We start from the raw sequence: 17,880 nt of genomic DNA on the forward strand, positions 1-17,880 counted from the left end.
CCCTGAGCCAGCCTTTCAGACCCATGGCCCCCCTCCACAGGCATCTGGCCCATTCCCCTGCCCACTTGGTGTGGCCCCCAGTTCAGAGTGAGCGGTCTGAGTGCCCAGATGCACAGCACCACGTGCTTCAAAATCTCCAGAGAAGACCAGCTCCCAACACCCAGCCCACAGGAAGTCCCTCTCCGTGGCTAGCCCAGTGCTGCTTGCTGCCTCAGCCGTGGGTTCCCGCTGTCCTGGCCGTCAGGAGCCAGAGCAAGGCTTTCGGGGGGGAGAGGCCATTGCCAAGCCCTCGCGTCCACCTGCCAGCAGAGTGGGGTCCCTGCACCCACCCCCAGCCCTGGGTCCAGCAGAGCCGCCTTCTCTGGGGGAGAGGGGGAGGCCAGGACCCTGCAGGGAAGGGGCGACCCCCCGGCCCCTCCCTTCCACTGACGGGCCCCCCTGCCAGATGCCAAGTCTTCCAGCCACTGCTCCCTGCCTGGTGGCAGTGACTCTCTGCCCTGTGACCCCTGCTCTCACCCCTTCCATCCAGAGCAAACCCATTCCCAGCCTCAATTTCCAATAAAGACCCAGGGAGGCATGCGTGGGGGGCTGGAACTGGATCCCGGAGGCAATGGGAGCCCTGGGAGATGCTGGAGCAGGGAGCAGAGGGTGGCAGCAGATCCTCAGGGTGTGGTGGGTCCCCAGAAAAGGACTCGGGGCTCCAGCCTGACTCAGCAGGGGGCAGAGGAGAGAGGGCGGCGTGGGTGGCATGTTCGGGGTGGGAGAAGCCCTTAAGATCAGCAGCCCCTGCTTGCACGCCCCTACTGACAGGACGCTCACTCCTTTCCACAGTAGCAGTTTCCTGCTTTGGGCTCCTTTCTGAGACTGAGTGGAAACCAGTGGCTCCCCACAGGGCCCACCTCCGACTCCCTGGCCCCAGTGGCCACCTGTCACCGTGGACAGGGCCCATCCTCCAGGCTGGCCCACACAGTCCTGGCTTCTGTGCTCGGGTGACCCCATTAAGGTCCCACATGTGAGGCTCCACGTGGGCTGCATGACCCCACTCAGCTCACATGGGCCCTGCTCAACTGAGCCCCTCCAAAGTGGGTCATTTCCAAGGATACCACGTGCCCTGCCCCTCCCTGCTTGGCCCCACAAACCTGGGCTCCCCCAGCTCACCCTCGGCCATGGGGTCCCCAGGGAGCATCCCAAGGGAGCCTGACAAGTGAGTGGGCTGAGGGTGATGAGGCCACACCCAGGAGAGCGCGGGCAGGGAGAGGAGGCAGGTCCCAGGGCTGGTGGGAAGAGGCCCAGAGAGGGGCCTGCCTCGCCGAAGGTCACACAGTAACGTGGCGACCGTCCTGGCCGTGGGACGGAAGTGAAGCCAGGCCTCCTCAGCCTGCTGCTTGCTGTCACCGAGGAGATGAAATGGGCTATTCATAGGGAATCAGAGAACGACGGGCACAGAATAGAGGTGCCTGCCCTGGGGAGGCAGCGTGACAGGACAGATGGGCCAGGTGTGTATGAGGGACATGTCACCACTGAGAGCTGCCACCAAGCAGGGGTCTGGGGATGGGGGGGCAAGAAGAGGGGGAGGGGATGGGTCCTGAACAGCGAGAATGCCCGTTCCAGAAGCTCAGCCCGCCCAGGGTTGGACACAGGCAGCTCCAGCTGCCCCGTGTCCAGCCAGTCCTGGGGACACAGACCCATATGTCACCGTGTCCTCGCTCGAAGGAAGTCATCGTGGAGTTGACAAGAGTGGACCCACACAGGGGAAGATGCACACGCTTAGTAGGCACATGCTGTGTGCAGGGCTCTGTGCAAACCCTGTCGGAGCCCAGAGAGGGATGCATTCCACCCCCATCCTGGAGGAGCTCCCAGCCAGCAGGGCACCGGCTGCAGACGGAGGTGACCCGGCTCAGGATGGGTCACAAGAGGCTGGGGGAGGATGGGAACTCCTGCTTGGGAAGAGCCTGGAAGTCTTCCTGGAAGAGGTGTTGTTTGGTCTGGATACAAGGAAACCACGGTGAGGAAGGAGGGGCGGAGGCTACAAAGTGGGGAGAGGTCGGCGTCCTTGTGGGCTCGGAACTGAGCTCAGAGCACCGGGTGGAGGAGATTTGGGAGGGTGAGGCGAGTCCTGCGGCTGGGATCGGCCTGGCTTCCTGGGGTTGGGGGGCAGCTCCGGAGGGCAGCTCATGTTGTTCTGTGAGATGTGGGGTCTGGAAGCCCGCCCCGCCGCCGCGTCACACCTGCTAATGTTCCGTTGGCCAGAGCAAGTCACGTGGCTGAGCTCACATCCAGGGGTGCGAGGGGGACCCCGTCCACAGTGGCACGCGGTGACAGACGGGAGGGAGGAGTTAGGGCCCCCTGAGGCCCGTGGGTGACCCCCTCCCTCAGCGGCACGGGCCATGGAGAACAGAGGGCGGAAACTCCAAGATGGATGTTCTCGAGGATTCCTTCATTCCACGTGCGATTACAGAGCACCGGCTGTGCACCAGACGTGCTGGACACGCCAGCGAAACCTGGCCCCCTCGCTTGAGAGTGAAGCAGTCACCGTCCCAACAGGAAAGAGGTGACACCCAAACTAGGATAATTCAAGGGCGGTGGCCTGCAAAGGGACCCTCTCCTGAGAGAGGGTGGAAGGGACGCTTGGGGATAGCAGCGCCAAGCTGGCAGCACTCCTCGGCCCGCTGGATGAGGGGAGAAGCTGGAGGGAGAGGGAACCATGCACAGGGCCTGCCAGGGCCTCCGGTGGTGGACCACCAGGCAGAGGGGACCACATAGGAGGAAGTAGGGGATATGTGCCAACCCCACCCCATTGTCCCTTCCTCCCTCCCTTCTCCTGTGGGGCTCCCCGTTGACTGAATGGCCAGAAAACTGAAGCCCAGGATGAAGTCCATACACTTGAGACCATGGAGAGAGCCAGGGCGAGAAGGGTGCGGCAAAGACGGGGGGGGGCGGCGTGAATGGGAGATGCGTGGCGGCCGTTTGGAAGGGGCAGCCGCTGACCCGGCCGTCCGACGTGCGCTGGCCAGGCGCTGGGGGAGCAGAAGGAGGACGCCGTCACTTCCCTCGTGGAGTGGGGAGACTTCTCCAGGGGCCATTGCTCAAGACCTTGAAGGACAACAGGAGTTGGCGTGATAGAGATGTGGGGGCAGAGAGGGGAGTTACACTCGGAGAGAAGGGCAGGGACTCAGGCACCCACCCCACACCACCCCCAGCCAGAGGGGCAAGTAGGTGCAGCTGGAGGCCGGAAGTGGGGCAGGGGTGGGGCTGGGGGCTGTGGGACCAGGGAGGTAGGAGAGCCAGGCTCAGATGGCCTGCCTCCCAAGCGTAAAGAAATTAGAACAGGGCTGTGGGCAGTGGGGGACCATTGCTGGCATTTTATAGAATAATAACTTGTATTGATTTTTTTCCTATCTCAAAAGTAATCTTTTTATTACATAAACTTTAGGAAACAGTTAGATACAAAGAAGAAAATAGAAATCGCTCCGTCTCACCACCAAGAAAGCTGTGGTTGAGATTCTGGTGTCTGACCTTCCAGACCTTTCTTTCTACAAATGCGGCAGGCTGGGGATTCACACGCTCCCACCAGGTGTGCACGGCCCATCTCGCTCTGAGCTTCTAGTCCCTGGATGGGGTGTAGGGTGCGGTGCACACAGATGGGAGACAGGACAGTGTGTCTGTAGGATCTGGGAGGGACGATCTTGTTGAAGGTGCGTGGGACAGAGAGAGAGAAAGAACCTGCTGGAACGCATTTGACTAAGAAGAGATGGGAGTCATTGCCTAACGGGATGGCTGGTCTTGGCCAGCACCATGGACAGTACCTCCCCCCATGCTGGGAGCGAGGACAGGACCCGGGAGCTAGCGCAGGTGCGGGGTCCAGGTGGGACCAGGCCTCCTTCGGTCACCTTGACCGTCTCAGCACCTTTTCTCACTCTGCTGTGTTGCCTTTTGGTTCTACTTTCTGGGAGGTATTTTTTTTTTTTAATTTTTAAAAATTTGAAATAATTATGGAATCACAGGAAGTTGTAAAAATAGTACAGGGTCACCCAGCTTCCCTCAGTATTAGCATCTTACACACCTGTAGTACGGAATCAAAACCAGCTAGTTGTCTTGTCCTTTCCAAGTAATCATCTAGTGACACTTACATTAACTAGACTCCAGAGCTCAGTTTTCACCAGCTATCACATGCTCTCGTGTGTGTGTGTGTGTAGGTCTTTGCACACTTATCCTATGTACATAGATCTGTGTAACCACCACCACAACCAAGATACAGAACTGCTCCATCCACAAAGATGTCCCTTGTGCCCCTTTATAGTTGCCACCCCCAGCTCCACCGCTGCCCCCGGCACCATTAACTTGTCCTCCATCTCTGTCATTTTTTTTTTTAAAGATTTTATTTTTTTCCTTTTTCTCCCCAAAGCCCCCCAGTACATAGTTGTATATTCTTCGTTGTGGGTCCTTCTAGCTGTGGCATGTGGGACGCCGCCTCAGCGTGGTTTGATGAGCAGTGCCATGTCCGCGCCCAGGATTCGAACCAACAAAACACTGGGCCGCCTGCAGCGGAGCGCAGGAACCCAACCACTCGGCCACGGGGCCAGCCCCATCCATCTCTGTCATTTTCGAGAACGTTACATAAATGGAACCAGACACTGTGTCACCTTTGATATTGGTTTTTAAATACTCAGCATAAGGCCCTTGAGACCCATCCAAGTCATCCTGTGCATCAGTAGCGTTTTCCTTTTTATCGCTGAGTCGTATTCCAGCGTAAGGATGATATTCCAGAGTTTGTCGGACCGTTCTCCTGTCGAAGGACATCTGTGTCATTTCCAGTTTGGGGCTTTTACTAATAACAGTGCTGTGAAAATCCACCTACAGGGTTTTGTGTGAGCTTAAGTTTTCATTCCTCTGGGAGAAACGCTCGGAAGCGCCCTTGCGGGGCTGTGTGGTTAGGGTCGTAAGGAACGGCTCTACTGTTTTCCAGAGCGGGGGGCACCCTGTTACACTCCCACCGGCAGTGGACGCGAGATGAAATTTCTCCACACCCTCACCAATGCTTGGTGTTTCTGCTGTATGTCATTGTGGCCGTTCTAATGGGGGGTCATGATATCTCCCTGTGGTTTTAATTTATATGTCCTTAATGTCTGATGCTGTTGGGCATTTTTTCAGGTGCTTATTTGCCATGAGTCTCTCTTCTCTGATGAGATATTTCCTCATCTTTTATCCGTCTTCTGAGTATTTTTAACTGCTGAGTTTTGAGATCTCTTTACGTTTTCCAGACACAAGGTCTTTGTCAGGAGATGTGGTTCGCAAACATTTTCTCCCAGGCTGTGGCTGCTCTTTTTCTCCTCTTAACAGGGTCTTTCACAATGCAAAAGTTTGAAGTCTTGTTGAAGTCTTGTTTATTAATTTTTTATTATAGGTTGTGCTTTTGGGGTCGTACTTAAGGACTCTTTGCCTCGCCCTTGGTCCTGAAGACGTTCTGCTATGTTTTCTTTTAGAAGATTTATTGCTGGGTCTTCTAATCCATGAACTTGATGCATCGCTCCAATTATTTGAATATTCTTTATTTTTTTATCAGCGTTTTTTTAATTCTTAGCATAATTTTCTGGTTTATACCTAAATATTCTTTTTTTTTTTTTTTGGAAATTGTAAATGGTGCTGTGTTTGAAATTTCCATTGCCACAGGTTCGTGGCTAGTATATAGAAATGTGATTGATTTTTGTGGGTTGATCTTGTTGATTGCAACCTTACTCAACTCACTTTTAGTAATGTCTATTTTTGTACCTGATAATTTTCTTTTTCTCTGAAGTTTACATTATCTGGTATTAATGTATCCATGCCCGCCTTCTAAAAATTAATGGTTTCATGGTATATCTTCTACATTCTTTTACTTTCAACCTATCTATATAGTTGTATTTGAAGTGAGTTTCCTGTAGGCGGCATATAGTTGGGTAACGTGGTTTTTTTAAAATCTACTTTGGCAATCTCTGTCTTTTAATTGTTGTATTTAGACCATTTACATTTAAAGCAACTATTGAGTAGTGTTCAGGCTTAAGGCTGACATTTTATTTTTTGTCTTCTGTTTGCTCTGTCTGCTTCTAGTTCTGTTTCCTCTTTCCTGCCTTTCTGTGGGTTACTTGAAAATTTTTGATAGTTCCGTTTTTATAGATCTATAGTGTTTTCAAGTATATCTCACTATATAGTTTTTTTTGGTGATAGCTAACTCTAGATGTTACAACATACATACGTAGCTTATCATAATCCACTGGTACCAACATTTTATCACTTTGAATGAAGTCTAGAAAACTTACTTCCATTTAGGTCTTTTATCTTCCTCCCTCTTTTAAAATATACTTGTCTTATTTCCTCCACATACATCAAGCGCTGTATCAGATGATGGTTATACTTTTTGTATTGATCATCAAATATAATTTTAAAAACTCATGGGGTGAAGGACAGTATTGTATTTACCTCCATTTTTACACATTCTGTGGTTTTCTTCCTTCCTGACACTGCAAGACTCATTCTGTGATAAATCTATTTCTACTTAGAGAACTTCCCTCAACAATTGTTTAAAGGTAGGTCAGCTGGCAACGAATTGTCTTAGTTTTCCTTCATTTGAGAATGTCTTTATTTCCTCTTAATTCCTGAAGGATTTTTTTTTTTCTGGACGTAGAATTCAGGGTTGATGCTTATTTTGTTTCAGCATTTGAAAAATGCTACCTTCTGGCCTCCATGGTTTCAGATGAGAAGTCAGCTGTTATTCAGTGTCGTTCCTCTGCAGGTAATCTGTCATTTCTCTCTAGCTGTTTTCCAGATTTTTTTCTTTGTGTTTAGTTTTCAGAAGTTTTTGGATTTTTTTTTTCCATTTGGAGATTGCTTCAAGAGGTGGGGCACAGTTGAATGATAAGGTGTGTCTCCTCCATAAGGTTACTCCTTCAAGACCAGGAGAGAGGCTGTTCCATCCAATATATCAAAACCAACACAGAGTCAAAGAAAATGAAGAAACAGAGGAATAAATTCCAAAGGAAAGAACAAGATAAACCTCAGAAAAAGAGTTTAATGAAACAAAGATAAGTGCTTTACCTCAGAAAGAGTTCAAAATAATGGTCCTAAAGATGCTCCCAAAACTCAGGAGAAGAATGGATGAACAAAGTGAGAACGTCAACAAAGAGATGGAAAATATGAGAAAGCACCAAATAGAAGACACAGCTGAATTAATAACTGAACTGGAAAATATACTAGAGGGGTTCAACAGCGGACCACATGAAGCAGATGAGAAGATCATTGAAATTGAAGACAGGACCCTGGGACTCAGAGCAGAAAAGGAAAAAAGGATAAAAAAAGAGTGAAGATAGCTTAAAGGACTTATGCGATATCAAGCAAAGCAATGTTTGCATTTTAAGGGTCCCAGAAGGAGAAGAGAGAGAAAAAGGGGCAGAAAACTTATTTGAAGAAATAATGGCTGAAAACTTCCCTAACCTGGGGAAGGAAACAGACATCCAGATCCAGGAAGCCTACAGAGTTCCAAATAAGATGAATGCAAAGAGACCTACACCAAGACACATTATAATTGAAGCATCAAAAGTTAAAGACAAGGAGAGAATCTTAAAAGCAGCAAGAGAAAAACAACTTATAAGGGAATCCCGTAAGACTAACATCAGATTTTTCAGCAGAAACATTATAGGCCGGAAAGGAGGGGCAGGATATGTTCAAAGTGCTGAAAGAAAAAACTTCCAACCAAGAATACTGTACCTGGCAAACTTGTCATTCAAAATTGAAGAAGAAATAGTTTTACAGATAAGCAAAAGCTAAAGGAGTCCATCACCATTAGACGGTCCTTATAAGAAATGCTAAAGGGAATTCTTTAAGCTGAAACAACAGGGCGCTAATTGGTAACAGGAAAACATAGGAAAACTATAAGTTTCAGTGGTAAAGGTAACTATGTAACAAAATTCAGAAAATCTAATGTTGTGAAGGCAGTGAGAGTAGCCACTTAAAGACAGTACAAAGGTTAAAAGACAAATGTAGTGAAAATAACTATAACTACAATAATTTGCTAAAAGATACACAAGATAAAAAGATGTAAATTGTGACATCAAAAAAACACAAACAAACAAGACTTGGAGGTGAGTCAAATATAGAGTTTTAGAATGCATTCAAACTTAAGTTGTTATCAACTTAGACTGTTATAACTCCAAGATATTTAATGTAAGCCTCATGGTAGCCACAAAGCAAAGACCTAGTAGATAATGCAAAAGAGAAAGAGAAAGGAATCTAAGCATATCACTACAGAAAACCATCAAATCACAAAGAAAGAGAACAAGGGAAGAAGAAAGGAACAAAGGAACTACAAAACAGCCAGAAAACAATTAAAAAAATGGCAATAGTACAAAATCTGTCAATAATTACTTTAAACGTAAATGGACTAAATTCTCCAATTGAAAGACAAAGAGTGGCTGAATGGATTAAAAAGAAAACAAAAACAGAACCCATCTATTTGCTGCTTACAAAAGACTCAATTAAGATGTAAGGACACACACAGGCTGAAAGAGAAGGGAAGGAAAAAGATACTCTGTGCAAATGGAAAGCAAAGGAAAGCTGGGGTAGCTATGCTTATATCAGACAAAATAGACTTTAAGACAAAGGCTGTAATAAAAGACAAAGAAGGTCATTACATAATTAGAAAGGGGTCAATCCAACAGGAGGATATAATTTTGTAAATATTCATGCACCCAAAATAGGAGGACCTAAATATGAAAAACAAATATTAACAGACCTGTGGGAAGAAATAGATAGCCATACAATAACAGAAGGGAACTTCCATACCCCACTTTCGTCAGTGAACACATCATCCAGACAGAAAATCAATACGGAAATCCTGGCCATAAATGGCACGTCAGACCAGATGGACTTAGCAGACATACACAGAACATTGCATCCCAAAGTAACAGAATACATTTTTCTCAAGCACACATAGAACATTTTCCAGGATGGATCGTATGTTAGACCACAAAACAAGCCTTAATAAATGTAAGCAGACTGAAAGCGTACCAAGCATCTTTTCTGATCACGATGGTATGAGAACAGAAATCAGCTATAAGAATAAAACTGGAAAATTCACAAATATGTGGAGATTAAACAACATGCTACTGAACCACCAATGGGTCAAAGAAGAAATCAAAAGAGAGATAAAAAAATATCTTGAGATAAATGAACATGGAACTAAAACATCCCAACACTTCTGGGATGCAGCAAAAGCAGTTCTAAGAGGGAAGTTCATAGCAATAAATGCCTATGTCAAGAAACAAGAAAAATCTTACATAAACAACCTAACTTTACACCTCTGGGAACTAGACACAGAAAACTAAATGAAGTTCAAAGTCAGTAGAAGAAAGGAAATAAAGTTCAGAGTGGAAATAAATGAAATAGATACTAAAAGGACAAGAAAAAAGATAAATGAAGCCAAGAGCTGATTTTTTTTTGAAAAGATAAACAAAATTGATAAACCTTTAGCTAGACCCACCAAGAAAAAAAGAGAAAGGACTCCAATAAAATCAGAAGTGAAAGAGGAGACATACATCTGATGTCACAGAAATACAAAGAGTCATGAGACCACCATTAACAATTATACGCCAACAAGTTGGACAACCTAGAAGAAACGGATAAGTTCCTAGAAACATACAACCTACCAAGACTGAATCATGGAGAAATGAAAAATCAGAATAGACCAATTACTAGTAAGGAGATTGAACTAATCATCCAAAATCTCCCAACAAATAAAAGATAGCTTCACCGGTGAATTCTACTAAACATTTAAAGAAGAATTAATACCAACCTTTCTCAAACTCTTCCAAAAAAATAGAAGTAGAGGGAATACTTCCAAACTCATTCTACAAAGCCAGCATTACCCTGATGCCAAAACCAGACGAGGACAACACAAGAAAAGAAAATTACAGGCCAATATCACTAATGAACATCAATGCAAAAATCCTCAACAAAATATTAGCAAAACTGAATTCAACAATTCATTAAAAGGATCGTACGCCATGATCAAGTGGGATTTATTCCAGAGATGCAAGGATGGTTCAACATCCACAAATCAATCAATGTGATGCACCACATGAGCAAAACGAAGGATACAGATCAGCCCCTCACAGCTTCTCCTGGATTTCTGTGGGTCATGATTGCTGGGAACACTTACGAGAGGAGGGTGATTGGGGTGAACATCGGTCCCCATCGTGCAGTGAGTTCCAAGGCCATAACTGATGCTCATCATCTCCCTCCTCTACCACCTGTCCTGGATTCCCCTCCGCCTCATCCCGCACTGATGCTCATCCAGCTGTAATTACCTGATGGGTGATCCAGACCCTCCGCACTGAGAGACCTGAGTCCCTGGTTACAACATTTTACCAGGTCAGTGTTGCTTCCTTTTCTCATTCACATTAAAACTGCGCATGGCCGCACAAAGAGATGCCCCGAGATGACCTGAGTGTCAAGCATACTCCTCCTTGCCCCGCTACAGAGCAGCAGCCTGACTTTCTCCTGTCGATCCGGTCCACCCCTCTTGCCAGCATGGTGACCGCTTTCTTTGCCTGCTTCTTTCTTGCTGAAAGGAGTCCGGAGTGAGCAGGCGGCGCCCATAGAATTGTTTAGTGGGACTCTTGTCGTGTCCCCTGGTGGAAGCGTTTTGCCTCTGGAACCAGATCTCTGGACGCACAGAGCAGAAAGCGGTGGGGATGGGAGCAAACACTCCCCCAGTGGGTCGCTAGCTGTGATGGAGAGCCGGCCCTCTCCTCCTCGCTCCACCTTGGTTCTCCGAGATGCATCCTCTACGTAGTGGAAAAATAGCACCGTAGAAGGGCTGCTGAGTGAAGGTAGGTACCACACGCTGAAGGAGGCCTCCCCAACCTCACAGGGCGTCATCTCCAACCGGGCCCCTCGGCTCAGCTCTGTGTCTGCAGGGTTTTCCCCCACTCCTTTGGGCTGGCAGTTTGGGGATGGTGCGATATGTGGTAGGACGAGTGGATAGTGTGGTCACGTGCTCACCAGCACACCTCCTTTGCCATAAGGCAGATCCCGTCATCGGCAGTGATGTCAAGTGAGCTCCCATGTCAGGGCAACCAGACGCTCAACGAACCCCTGATTTGGTACCTGCTGAATTGCTGCTGGAAGAAAGGCAAAACCACACCTGGAATATGGAGCGATCCCAGCAGAATGGGCCCAGGGTGGAAGGGTCCAAGGCGATCAGCTTGCCCTCCACTGGTTGGCCAGTGTCCTCAAGAGCTGGGCCCATCTCGGCGGTCTGGCTATTTGGCAGTGGCAGACGCTGGCTGAGTCCTGGGGAGAAGGAAGCCCTTGCCCGGGGCTCACGCGTGGCCTCCAGCCTGCCACCGCCACTCTTCTGAAGATGAGCCCATCGTCCCAGCCCGGGACTGGCTGAGGAGAGAGGCTGGCTGACGCCTCCTGGCTGACTTCTCTACCTGGCTGGGCCTCCTCTGCAGCGGCTGCTCCGTGGTGGGTGTTACCAGGTGACACGGAGCCCCACACTCTGTGCCCACCCCACAGGTCCCTCCTGCCTCTGCCACAGACTTACTTGTCCCCCATCAGCCACTCTTGTTCTTTCTACCTCGCCAACCAACCAGCCGAGCCATGTGCCACCACCCAGGAGTCCACAGACGTCCTTAACTCAGGTCCCTCCTCTGCACGCAAAGAGGATGACAAAGGGCACTGCCCGGTGCTCTGGCCCTGCAGGACCTCCCCACATGCCTGCCCCTCAGCCAGCTCCGACCTGGGCTCTGGTGCAGCGGTTTGCATTCAGCTTACAAAAATGTAGCTGTGTTGATGCATCCAGGAACCAAGCTCAGGCTTCGTCTGTCCCCGTCGGCTGGTCTTTGAGGACCTCCCGTGAGCCATAAGTATAATGGATGGAGAGGCGTCAGTATGACCATAGTTGTGACATGGGGTCCGAGCCATCTTTCTGGGCAGCTTTCCTCTTCCCTGTGGACCTGCTCAAACCCAACCCTAGACAGACCGCTGAAGGGCCAGCGTGATCTTACGACCTGGTGTCTGGCTCCTCTCCCAGCTGGTGGAGGCAAGTTTTGGGAGCATGATCCCTTGATGTCCCCTGGTTAGATGCCCCGTCTCCACCAGGCAAAGGGGCATGCCCAGAGGTGCTTCTTGGGATCTGGGTGTGGTTCCCTGCTGCACGCAGCGTGCCCTTGCTCCGGCGCTCCATCCTGCTCTGGCTGCAGCTCTGAGGCGGGGCTGGGCTGGCTGACGTTCTCCGGATCACGTTCGTCCACCGCAGATGCCTTTAGCACAGGGCTCCTGCCAGGTCCCACGGCCCAAGTGACGGGACTTCTCTCATCGCAGCCTGGAGCTGTCTCGGAGACCCCACATCAAGCGCCACTGAAAACCGGCAGCCTTGCAAATCAACTGATTGCTGTGTCCCACCAGCGTTCCCGAGACACAGAGCACGCTGCGTCTACAGCCGACGAAGCCGGCCGAGCCCCGTGCTGTTTTCTTCGCGGTGGGAGATATGAGATACAATCACTTGTCTTTATCTTGGAGGGAACGTCCCGGCACGCCCAGACCACCGGACCTCTAAAACCTTCACGGTCATGTGGCAGCCCCCTGCATCTTTGTGGCGCTCGTCTCCACCTTTCAGAACATGCGCGTTTCGCCACGGCATTCAGAATATTGCTACTTCTTGCTTCTCAGGTCCAGTTAACGTGATGTCATCAAGGTGATTTCTGTGGAATGCCCAGGTCACCCAAGTCTGTTCCAACTATATTGTGGCAGAGAGAACAGAAGTCTTAACTCCGCCCGGGAGCAAGACCCGTGAAAGCCTGCTGTCCTCATCCGGGACGGATGTGACCTGCTCCTGATGCGCCCTCCTGAGGGGCGTTTAAAAGAAGGTATTGACCAAACCAAGAGCTGCGTTCCGTGCCCCTGAGGCTGTGCTCCTCTGTTCTGGGGCAGACAGCAGATAGCTCAGAGCAGCTGCAACTTGGTGTCTGCTTGATTCGTTTATGGTGGCCCTTGTCACCTGCCACAGTCTGCCTGGTTCTGCAGAGGTTAAACTAGGGAAGTAAGTCCTTCAAGTCTGGGGGGATGGCATGAATTTCTTCCATCCCAGCCTGAGCTGCGATGTCCTTTCTGACTTTCCTTCTTGCCTGAGGGACCCAGTTTCAGGAGCTTCCACCTGGCCTCTCTTCCTCTGATAACTTATGCCACAGGTCAACGAACCCATCTGGGTGTTCTTCCAGCTGCTGTGTATATTGATTCCAATCGCTATCCAGAAACCTTGGAGGCGACCCACTGGATCCATTGAGAGACAAACCTGGCCCAGTGTGATGGGCTGAACTGCGTCCCTCCCCACCCCCCAAATTCATATGTTGCAGTCCTGACCCCAGGACCTTGGCATGTGACTGTATTTGGAAATAGGGTCTATTTTTTTTTTTTAACTTTTTGGAGCGGATTGATTTGCCTATTTTTATTGAGGTCATGTTGGCTTATAACACTGTGTAAATTTCAGGTGTACACAATTGTATTTCAGTTTCGTATCGACTGCATCGTGTTCACCGCCGGCAGTGTAGTTTCTATCCATCATCATATGTGTGCCCCTTTACCCTTTTCTCCTTCGTCCCACCCCCTCCTCCTCTGGTGACCACTAATCTGTTTGGAGATGGGGTCTTTAAAGGAGGAATTAAGGTAAAATGAACTCACTAGCATGGACCCTAATCCAATAGGGCTGGTGTCTTGTAAGAGGAGGACACAGACACGCACAGAAAAACCACGTGAGGACACAGAGAGAACACGGCCGTCTACACACCCAGGAGAGAGGCCTCGGGAGACACCAGCCCTGCCGACCCCTTGATCTTGGACTTCCAGCGTCCAGATTTGGAGGAAACACATTTTCGTTGCCTAAGTCACCCAGTCTGGGTGTCTGTTATGGCGGCCCCAGGGAACTAACACAGCCCGGGACCACCCTACTGTCGGCCCCATCTACCCCTCCTCCAGCAGGGGCCATGGGCTCCCTGGCTTCATTGGGGGTGGAGGTCAGCTTGGACTCTGCATCCAACAGCTCTCAAAAGATCTGTATATTCCCCCAGTGGACTCTTACATGGGTAAATTGTACCATTGGGGAAGGGCTGAGGAAATGGCGCTGCACGGCTTGCTCTGGTCTCCCGGGGTCCTGCTGTCTCACATTTGATGGGTTCCGGGTCTGGGAACGGTCCAGGTCAGGAATCTGGGCAAGGGACCTTTCCCTTCCATCGGGACAGCTGACTCCAGCCTTCTGCTCGCCCATTCTCCATCTACGTCCATTATCTACGTGAAGCAAGACACGTGGCGGCCCACCTCTCTTGCCTGTAGGAACAGCCTGCTTCGTCAGCCATGGATTCCCGTGGCCAGGCTCCCTGCCTGCCATTCTGACTCTGCTGCTCATTATAGCGATTACCTCCACTTGCCTCGGGTGGTTGAATGCTGTCACGTGGCCACTGCTCTTCCCGAATCTGTCATCTTGATTGATATGGAGCCCAGTTGATGGAGCCCAATTGATGAAGCCGAATTGATGGAGCCCAGCTGATGGAGCCCAGTTGATGGAGTCGAATTGATGGAGCCCAGCTGATGGAGCCCAATTGACGGAGCCCAGTTGATGGAGCCCAGTTGATGGAGCCCAGTTGATGGAGCCCAGTTGACGGAGCCCGCTTCCATCACGTCACCTCCTACCAAAAGCCCTGGCCTGCAAAGGACAGCCTCTCCTGTGCTTCTCCACGGTGATGGCCCCACTCCAGGACATACCTGTGGCCTTGGTCAATGGGGCATCCTCTAGGTTTCCTAAGGAATACGGCCAACTGGTGCCTTTCCAGGTCTTATGTAATAAATCCATGCTGGCGTGTCCCCTTCTAGGAGACTTTTAATCCCTTCCCCGCGCTCTGTCGTATCAATTCTGGCATTTACTTAAGTGCACCATTTGTTTTTCTAAGCCTCCGAGAGCCATGCCCTGCTCGTGAGGCCAGCCCTTGACGTCCTCGCCTGGGCATTGAATCCTGTGACACACGAGAGTGTCTCCATATTGAAACTGCCTCCTTTACATGGATTTATGTCCCATTCCTCTTTAGTCCGGCATCCCCGAGATCCTCTCCCAGGCAGACTCTCCAAGATCCGGCAAGGACGTATCAGGCAGATCCTGCGGCTCCTTCAGCCTGTGATCCCTCTCTTACTCAGTGGACCCAGCATTTCCCTAGAGAGGCCACGGCACAACTTGACCCTGGTTACTGGTCAGGAGACGAGGTCAGGGCAGACCTGGGGGGACCGCATCATCCCAAAAGGCATGTGCTTAATTTGGAACTTCTGTGTGGTCTTCAAGCAGGGCGCTGTGATCCTCTGATAAGCAGGGGTCACTTCTGTAGGCGCGGAGGGTCCCAGGGAATCTGACGGTTGAAAGTTCTCAAGTCCATCTGCCCAGATGCCCCTGCTCAGGCCTCAGGGTCTCACTCCTTCATGTCAGAGCTCTGACTCCCGCACAGGAGACTGGGCAAGGCTGCAAAGAGAAGTCCTACTGCCTGCTCCTGACCACGACTGACCCTCTGTTCCGTCATCCTCTGTCCCCAACCCTTATGACCCTCCGTCCCCCGTACTTCTCAAAGCCCCAAGACACTGCCCAGGCCCGGCATCTCTCCCCCGGATCCCACCCCCTCCACCGCAGAGGGAAGCATTGGTGCTGCCCTTCGGAAGATTCTGGAGACCAGCAACACTCCACCTGCTCCCAGGAGGGGGGCCTCTCTGTCGGCGGCCCAGCGGGCCATCTCTCCTTAGCACGCCGTCCTTAGAGTCTGCGGGGCCCCTTCTAGCCTCCAGTGTTTTAAGTTGGGGTCTCCAGAAGCAGAGCCCGAAACAGGAACTCTTGGCCAGTAAAGAAGGGGGCCCTCCCAGGAGGATGCTGAGGGGGGGAGGAGAGGAGCAGAGCGGAGGGAGTTAAAGGAAAGTGTGGTTTCACGGGAAGCACAGCCCCAACCCGATCGCCCGGGGGCTCTGAAGCGTGAGTTGTATCGTGGGATCTGCCCTGCCTTGTGACAAGGGAGTTTGAACCCCGAATGTGTCAGGAATTGGTCACAAGCTGCCCCAGGGCATGGGGAGTGTAACTTCCAGCAGCCCCAACCACCCCAGGGCCATCCTCTGGGAAGGTCGCAGTGTGAGAGTCAGCATCATTTCTGTGCAGCTGAGGACCAGCAAGCGGGGCAGGCCGAAGGAACCCGGGGGATGGGAGGGCACCCACAGCCACCTGCCCCACCCATCAAAAAGCTGCTCCAACTTACGTGACCACGTGTGTATGTTTATTTTCGACTGAAAGAAGCTTTGAATGCTTGTTCAGCAAAATATACCAATTTTTTTTTCTCTACAGATTCTATTATTTTTACAAGAAGATTTGCATAAGCCCAAAGTGGAAATGACTCAAATATCCATCCGCAGATGGAGGGACAAATTGTGAAATTACAGTGAACTGAATACTGCTCAGCCATGACGGGGAACGGGTCAGTGGTACCAGAGCGACACGAATGAACCTCATAACCCCCAGGTCACACGGAAGAAGCCGCCACAAAGGGCACCCGCTACACGATTCTGGAGGATTCTATTGCTAATGTGCTGAGCCCGCACTCTTATAAAACAATACTATGTTTTCTTTTGCTTTTTAATATATCTTTTGATCTTAAATATTGAATACTTATTTTGGCCTGGCAGATTAAGAGTGGATTTTAGAAAATTCCTTCCAAATGGTTGAGCAGATGTTCAACACCGTAATCGACCCATCCATCACGCACCCACCGCCTCCAACGGCGCCCGGGTAGCCCACGCCCGTGTCCGTTCCCGGATCCTGAGTTTCCCCTCCTTGATCTCTCCGTCTGCTCCCTTCCAGATTCCCGCTGGTTTAGTGAGTTTAGCTAGCGATGCGTTGTCATATCTGGTCGGCTAAGCCCCCTTCCATTATTCTTTCACATTTTCAAATCTTTCTTGGCTGTCCTCGCACACACATTCGACCCAGAGGAACATTAGCATCAGTATGTCGTATTCCAGAAGTCACGCTGGGCTTTTGTATGCAAACCCTTTAAATTTATAGACTAACTCGGAGGAAAATTACATCTTCACAATATTAGGTTTTCCGACGCAGAGACATCATAACTCTCTCCTTTTATTCAAAGGCTTTTTTTTTATACGCCCTGCTGGAGAAGTCGTCTCTCTGTGTGGGAGAGATCAGCAACCGTTCCCCCGGCCCCCTCCTGTGGCTCGGGGACCCCTCCTTCCTGGGATCGGGAGACATTCCCAGTGGTGCTGTCCTCACCGTGGTGGGGGGCGGGTGGTATGGGAATTAATCAGAGCCCATCGAATACCTCCATCCTCCGGCCACAGCGATTGGTCCACGGCTCAAGCAAGGTCCGTTGGTCCCCCCCACGAGGGTCGCTACATGGATGCTGGGAGGGCAGGGGTCTCCTTTTCTCTGCAGCTTCCAGCTGTGAGGATGAGTAGGGTCCAGGGAGAGTCTGGCCGGGGTGAGAAACGCAACGATGAAATAACCGACACTTACTGCTCCCTTTCTGTGGACCAGGCACTGTTCCCTGAGTGTTACAGGATCGACTCATGTAACCGTCCCCACAACCCTATGCGATAGACAGGAGTGGTAGTCAAAGCATTAACAACAGGTAGGACCCGGCGCTGACCACAGGGACACCCAGACTGGCGGGTACCAGGTGCATTTAGCTCTCAAGGCAGCAGTCGCCATCATCATCCCCGTTTCGTAGATGAGGAAGTGGAAGCACAGAGAAGTTTAGGAACTTGCCCAAGATCACACAGCTCGTCCTCAGTGGCAGAGCCTGGATTCCCTTCTACGCC

The sequence above is a fragment of the Equus quagga genome, chromosome 7 (genome assembly GCF_021613505.1).
Source record: "Equus quagga isolate Etosha38 chromosome 7, UCLA_HA_Equagga_1.0, whole genome shotgun sequence".
Lineage (NCBI taxonomy): Eukaryota > Metazoa > Chordata > Mammalia > Perissodactyla > Equidae > Equus > Equus quagga.